The sequence below is a fragment of the Erinaceus europaeus genome, chromosome 18, assembly GCF_950295315.1.
Source record: "Erinaceus europaeus chromosome 18, mEriEur2.1, whole genome shotgun sequence".
Taxonomy (NCBI): domain Eukaryota; kingdom Metazoa; phylum Chordata; class Mammalia; order Eulipotyphla; family Erinaceidae; genus Erinaceus; species Erinaceus europaeus.
This window is the reverse complement of record NC_080179.1, coordinates 70,196,287-70,203,371: the sequence shown is the minus strand read 5'-3', so window position 1 is coordinate 70,203,371 and position 7,085 is coordinate 70,196,287.

The window sequence follows — 7,085 nt, the reverse complement described above, 5'->3', positions numbered from 1 at the left end:
CAAAATTGTTTTAGCTATTATATAATATTTTGTCTTTATGTATGAATTTTAGAATAAACTATGCCCTTAGAAATTACTATAACCGGTGGAGGATAGACAGCATAATGGCTATGCAAACAGACTCTCATGCCTGAGGCTCCAAAGTCCCAGGTTCAGTCTCCCACACCACCATAAGCCAGAGCTGAACAGTGCTCTGGTTAAAAATAAATAAGTAAAAATTAAAAAACTAATATGAAAAGAAAGAAATTACTATAAGTTGGGAGGAATTCTCCTAAATCTGTACATTTTGGTGTCTCTACTGTGCTGAGTTTTTCAGTGTACAGATATGTGTGTCTATCTAGGTTTCCTATTTTTTCATAATTTTATATTTTTTTTATCATTTCAAAATTCTGTACATATTTTTTTTGGAGCATGCTATTTAAGCCCTCAACTTAATATCCACTCAAACTAAGAAGCACCGTATGTCATTGGGAACTTTTAATAGTTCTTAAGTTTCCACACTAGTTGCTGACAAGGTCTTTTTCCTTAACTAGAAAATAGCTCTTTACTTGTTCTTGTTAAGCATTTGTAGTCTTTATCATTGTACATGCAAGACTCTACTGGAAAACAAGACATCTTAGATCTGTCACTTACGAAATCCATAACCTTGCATCACTTATTGTTTATGCTTCAAGTTTCTCATCAGAAAGATGAGGATGACAATAAACTCTACTTCTTAGGATCTGTGAGGTTCAGTAAGTCAGCACAGGCAGAATTCTTGTGCTTCATACACTGCCATTCCTCAGAAAGTTGTATTTTATATATTCCAATTATTACTATGAAGGATAACAGTGTAATTTAAGCTCCACGGCAAAACAGGTCAACACAAAATGACAGCAAGCCTTACTCTGACAAAGGGAAGCAGAGACAACATGAAATGATGTTACACTCGTAAGACAGGTTGCCATCATCGATGCCGTGATGATTTTAGTTGCTACAAATTAGAGAAAACTAAGATCCCTTAAAGATAAATGTAATATGATATTTGCTAAATGCATGGCTAACCATGGCTGCATGTGGAAGAGATTCAAACTGACCCCTTGGATGGGCAAAAATGCCTCAGATGCCAAAGAAAGAAGTCAAATATGAAATATTTTCTACATCTGAATTCCCACAGTCCAAGCAGGCACATCTTGGATTATAACTATATTTATAGAGCACTTCACTTGGTCCTTATCAAATCAATTTCGGGCTTTAAATAATCCCCTTCTCTGTCATTTTTATGTCTTGACTTCTGGGCCTCCAATACAATTAGTAGCTCTCTTGGCAGTAGTTACTAAGAGACTCAGAGAAGTGTAAAACTTTGTGGCTGCACTGATGTTGAGGTGTCTGCAAATGGATATCCTCTTTTTTTTTTTCCTCGTTACTAAGTCCCCAGTGTGACTCCCCAGGTGACCTCTCTCCTCTCAACAGCACAGTCAGGACTGGCCCCAGCCTTACACCCAGATTTATTGTATATTAAGTCTTCATTGTCACTCTGGCATAGCATCTAGACAGCATGGACAATAGCTTTGTTGAGAACTCACTGCATACTTTATCTATCAATTTATCATCTCTTTAATACATAAGGAAGATAAACACCCAATTCTCCATGGTCCAGGATTCCCTTTAGCATTCATTATGGCAAACCACCCCATGTCTTGCCAGAAAGATTTAAATTGATTCCTGCCTGCATGCCCCAGCTGGGGCTCCTGGCTTTGCATCAGCCTCCAGGGTTACAGATGATCTGGATGTATTTTGAATGCAGCTGTAGACCTTTGTAAAGGGCCTAAGCCCAAATGAGTTCCTAATCCCTGGAATGCATGCTCTATGTAGGCTTTTCATTTGTTTTTTGGAGAAATCCCAGAGCTGGCAATGTCAGATATACTGGCTTCTACTTTATTCCAACTAGGAGGAGATTTTTTGTTTGTTTATTTCTTTGTCCATCTGCTGGTCTCTTGCTTTGTGATTATTTAGTTAAACTCTGTGCCTGTTAAAGAGAAGAAGGTGCATATTTTCCTGTGGAATAGCTTGGATTCAGAATAGGTGTGCTCCACATGTGACAGCAGAGGGTTACTGAAATAGAGAATGGAAGTTGGAGTGGAAGACAGGTGAGCTAAGGGATGGAAAAAGAGGGGCAGAAGATGAGGTTGAGTGAGTGATTGCTAGGGAAGCAGAGACTGGGAACAAGATCTTTTTTTTTTTTTTTTTTTATTGTGGGGACTAGTGCTTTACAAGTAAGCAACAAATACAGCTCTTGATACATGTATAAAATCTCTGTTTTCTGCAAGACATTCCACCCCCCTACGTTCTCCGCTAGCATTGTGCACCGGGACCTGAAAGTCCACACCCCTTTTTTAGTCTTTTACTCTGGTGTAATTCATCAAAGCCTGTCCAAGTTCTGCTTTGTGATTTCCCACTTCTTTTCTTGTTCTTTTTTTCCCCTAAACTTCTGTCTATGAGTGAGACCATCCCATATTTATTTTTCTCTTTCTGCTCATCTCACTTAACATGATTCCTTCAAGCGCCATCCAAGATGTGGTAAAGAAGATGACTTCATCATTCTCTATAGCTGAGTAGTATTCCATTGTGTATATAGACCACAACTTCCTCAGCCACTCATCTGTTGTTGGACACCTGGGTTGCTTCCAGGTTTTGGCTCTTACAAATTGTGCTGCTATGAATGTAAGTACACACAAATAATTTTGGATGGGTGTGTTTGGTTGCTTAGGATATATCCCCAGGAGAAGAGTTGCTGGGTCATAGGGTAGGTCCATTTCTAGTCTTGTAAGAAAACTCCACACTGCTCTCCATGGAGGCTGGACAAATTTACATTCAGGGAAGTAACCTCTCCAGCATTTGTTGTTATTATCCTTTATGACATATGACATTCTCACATATTGAAGTGGTATCTGATTATTGTCTTTATTTGCATTTCTCTGGCAATCAATGACTTGGAGAATTTTTTTATGTGTATGTTGATCATGACAATAGAATGAGATCTTACCTAAGTCAGTATGTCACTGTCCAAACAGTTATATAATTTGTATAATGACATTACACTTCAGATATTGTAAAACATCTTTTATAAATGAAAACCAGTGTGTTATGTTTGTTTTCTGCCCCCCCATGTGCCCAGGAAGTATGGCCAAATATGTGTTGACTGTTAGCACCTATTTTTTAATTTTTTAACTAGTGATTTACAAAATTATAAAATAATACGGGTATAATTCCACATTGTTCCCACCATCAGACTTTTATGTCCTCATTTCTTTCCAGTGAAAACTGTCATAGTTCTCCCAAGGTGACAGATATTGGCTGACTATCTAAATCTATATATCATCTATATCTTTTTGCCTATTTTTATTTACTTCTATGGCCCTGTTTTCAATTCCTTTCTAAGTCACACCTACAGTTATTGTTATTTCCAAGTGCCCTTCCTTTGTCTTCTTCCTCTCAGATAAACAAATTAGTGCCCGACTTCCTCTGGTGTTTTTCCAGATTCATTTCCCTTTCAGTGGTATGAAAAAAAAAATCATATGTATATATTTTAGTGATAAATGTTTCTAGTCCTGGTGTAATTGGGGCTCAGAGCCAACTGTTCATCTATCCCTAACATCCTCCCCCTCTGGAAGTATGGAACAAAATTATTTTGGGGGTTCAGAAGGTCAGAGTTCTACTTCTGTAATTGTTTCTCTGCTGAACATGGGCGTTGACAGGTAGGACCATACCCCCAGTCTGTTTCTATTTTATCCTCTATTTTCCTGGCCAGGTTAACTCCCTTGTATTAGAGGGGTTCAGCAGGTTCAACGTGGGAAGTGCTTAGTACAGAGACAGGCAGGATGCCTCTCTCCTTATCTGAGGAGTCTGACCTCCTTAAATGGCTGCATTGCAATTAGTCCCAAAGCCAGTATAAGAGTATATCTGTATATCCGGCACCCCTTTCCTGAGAACTTTTCAGATCCTCACTATATCCACAGGACACCTTGGGGGATCAGATGAAAAAGGGAGAATCCTACACATAGTTTTTACTTAGAAGTATTTGCTCAGATGGAAAGAACCCAAGCTATTATAAGTAGGTACATTTCAGTCACATGTTCCCACCTTTGTTTTCACAGCACATTTGTCTAACGGGGAAATCAAAGTCCTATCCTCCTGTTTTAGGGACTTACACCTATTTGGGACAGCTGAGCTGTGGGTTTTTCACACAGCAAAATTTGGAGGGTGGTTGTATCTGGGTAGAACATTTGAATCACTGAGTTTTTATGACTCTTTTAATCAAAGCCACATTGTGAGAAGGGCTGAGTCTGCAGCAGTAGATGGTTCTCCCCAGATTTTGCCAGAGGGACAGCCTGGCTCTAAGTCAACTTCCCATGTACAGCTTGTTGTTTCATTTTTATAGAAAATACCTTTAGATAATAAGTTAGAGAGTAGATGCCATAAGAAATACTGCAGCTATAATCATTCTTCTGAAAGTCACATGAAAGGAATTCAATGGACATATTGAAGTGGTTGTTTGTAGATTTTTTTTTTTTTTTTTTAAGCAGAGCACTACTCACCTTTGGTGGATAGTAATGTAGGGGACTGAACCTAGGACTCTAGAGTCTTAGGCATGAGAGTTTCTTTGCATAACCATATGCCATCCTCCCACTCCTGTAGTCATTACTTTAACAATGCAGTTCTACTTTAAACTTGCAGAGAGCAAGAAATAGCAGTGCTGAGTTTGTATTCCTCTGTACTTTTTGATTGTAGTGAAGGGCATAGGTATAATGTTAAAGCTCTCTGGTTCATCTGTTAGGTGGTCTTTCTTCTCCGGTAGTAGTCTGTTATAGACTGTCTTAGTCATAACTTTGAGAATCTTTCCTGTCTCTATGTTGCCTTATTCTCACTTTTCACCTTGACCCTGGCTTTTTAGCTTCCTCATTGACTCAGGGTGGTCCTCAGGTGAACCCTTTGACAAACTGTTGAGAATTCAACTTTGCATTTGATTGTCCACTCAAACAAAAGTGGTCTGCCCCAGTCTCTTTCCTTGCCTTCCCATTCAGGACTGCACAGGACAGAGAAATGAACAAATTTAAATGCAGCATATGCCATTAAACCAATGACTCCATTTGAAAACTCAACAGGCTATTTCTTTTTCTTTCTTTTTTTTTCAGTTAATTTTTTTATTATTATCTTTACTTATTTATTGGATAGAGACAGTCAGATATAGAGAAGGAAGGGAGAGATAGAGGGGGAGAGAGGCAGAAAGACCTCTTCTGTGCTGTCTCACCACTTGTAGAGCTTTCCCCTTGCAGGTGATTATCTGTGGCCTCAAACCCAGGTCCTTGTGCATTGTAACATGTGCACTCAACCAGGTGTGCCACCACCTGGCCCCCGTTGGGTAGTATGCCAGCTCGCCCAGCTTAAAGCTTCTGTCTCTAATCCTGCTTAACTAAGCACCGCCATGCCTGCAGGGCATTGGTTTGATCCCACTTAAAGCTGCCGTCTATTTACATAAACCACTGTTAACTAAGCACCACCCTCCCTCCAGGGCATTGGTTTAATCCCCACTGGCTCACGGTGTCTTTTTGCTCCGCCCCCTCTTGTAGTCACCCTGATCTCCACCACTGTCTTTTTGCTCCACCCTCTTACGTCACATCCTGTTTCTACCCTGCTTGGCTAGTATATATACAAGCTGCTTTTCTGAGTAAAAATTGCTTTCCGGCTTGGAATTGCTTTCCGGCTCTGAGAGTCCCAGAGTGTATCTCCTGCGACTGTTAGCTTGGCACGAGTTCCTGATCCCTCTCCCACGCAGCAGCCTAGATTGGCTCCAGTTGAGTTCTCTCCAACCCAGAGAACACTTGCTCAGGAAGAAGCACCCTCAGGCTATCCTGGCAGCCCCCAGGTTGGTTGTTTCTATTCAAACTCACTGGACACTCCTCTGTTCCCTTCTTTAATATTCCTGTATTACGGCTTCCATTAGGTGGGCTAAGGACCAGGAAGAAAGCATAGTGGTTATACAAAAGTTTTCCATGCTTGAGTTTCTGAGGTCCCAGGCTCAAGTACTGTCATCACTCTGTCATCAAGCCAGAGTTAAGCAGTGTTTTGGTAAAAGAAACAAGAGAAGCAAACATGGACTAGCTAGGCCAAATCTGCAGCTCAATATGGTTACTAAACCCTGCCATCTTAATGTGATCTATTCATTCCCATGACTTCAAAAGTCTACCTCTGTGATCCTTCATTTGACAAGACCTCTTCCGCTCTACCTGTTCACAGTATCCCATGACTATCCTGTCCAAGAATTGCTCCTTACATGGCTATCCATAAGTTAGAACGTGTTTCTCAGTGTCTGGGCAATGGCTCACATTACCGTGTTCAAGTTTCCACTTCTCACCTGTGGGAGATAAAGTTCACGTGAGGTGGAACAAGCACTGCATGTTTCTGTCTGTCTGCTTCTCTCTTTATCTTACCCTCATCTCTTAATTTGTCTTTGTACTACCAAACAGAGAGAAAGAGAAAAAAACACACGTGAAAGTGTTTGGCCCCTGGGAGCAGTGGATTCATAGGGTAAGAACTGAGCTTTAGCAATAACCCTGGTGGCAATTAAAAAAAAAAAAAAAAAGCTCAGGTACTGATCAATGAAGAGCTGTGCATTCAATAGTAGTTTAATGTTTGTTGTCTTTTTTGTTGTTGTTGTCATCAATAGGGTTTCACTACTTGGGGCTGAAAGTTTCATATAAAGAGACACATACACAGCATGCAGTCAACATATGTTGCATTTATGGAAATAATTGCTTTCTATAATCTGAGTTGAGAGAGCTCTTTTCTGAACATTCTCTTACAGCATTTCTGAAAACTATACTTTTCTGTGGAGCTTTCCAGCTAGAGAACCAGGAAGAGTGAGAGGGTTAGGTAGGATTGGGGGTGTGAAAGCAGATGTAGGTGATCAAAGCCCCTTGAGTACCATCTCAACCTTCATCATGGGATTCCTTGAGACTTAACACAGGTGTCTCATGGCTCCATCCTGAAGTAAGATAATTCTTTGGTCAGGCAGTTGGTATGTCCTAAGAGGGTGAGTATAGATT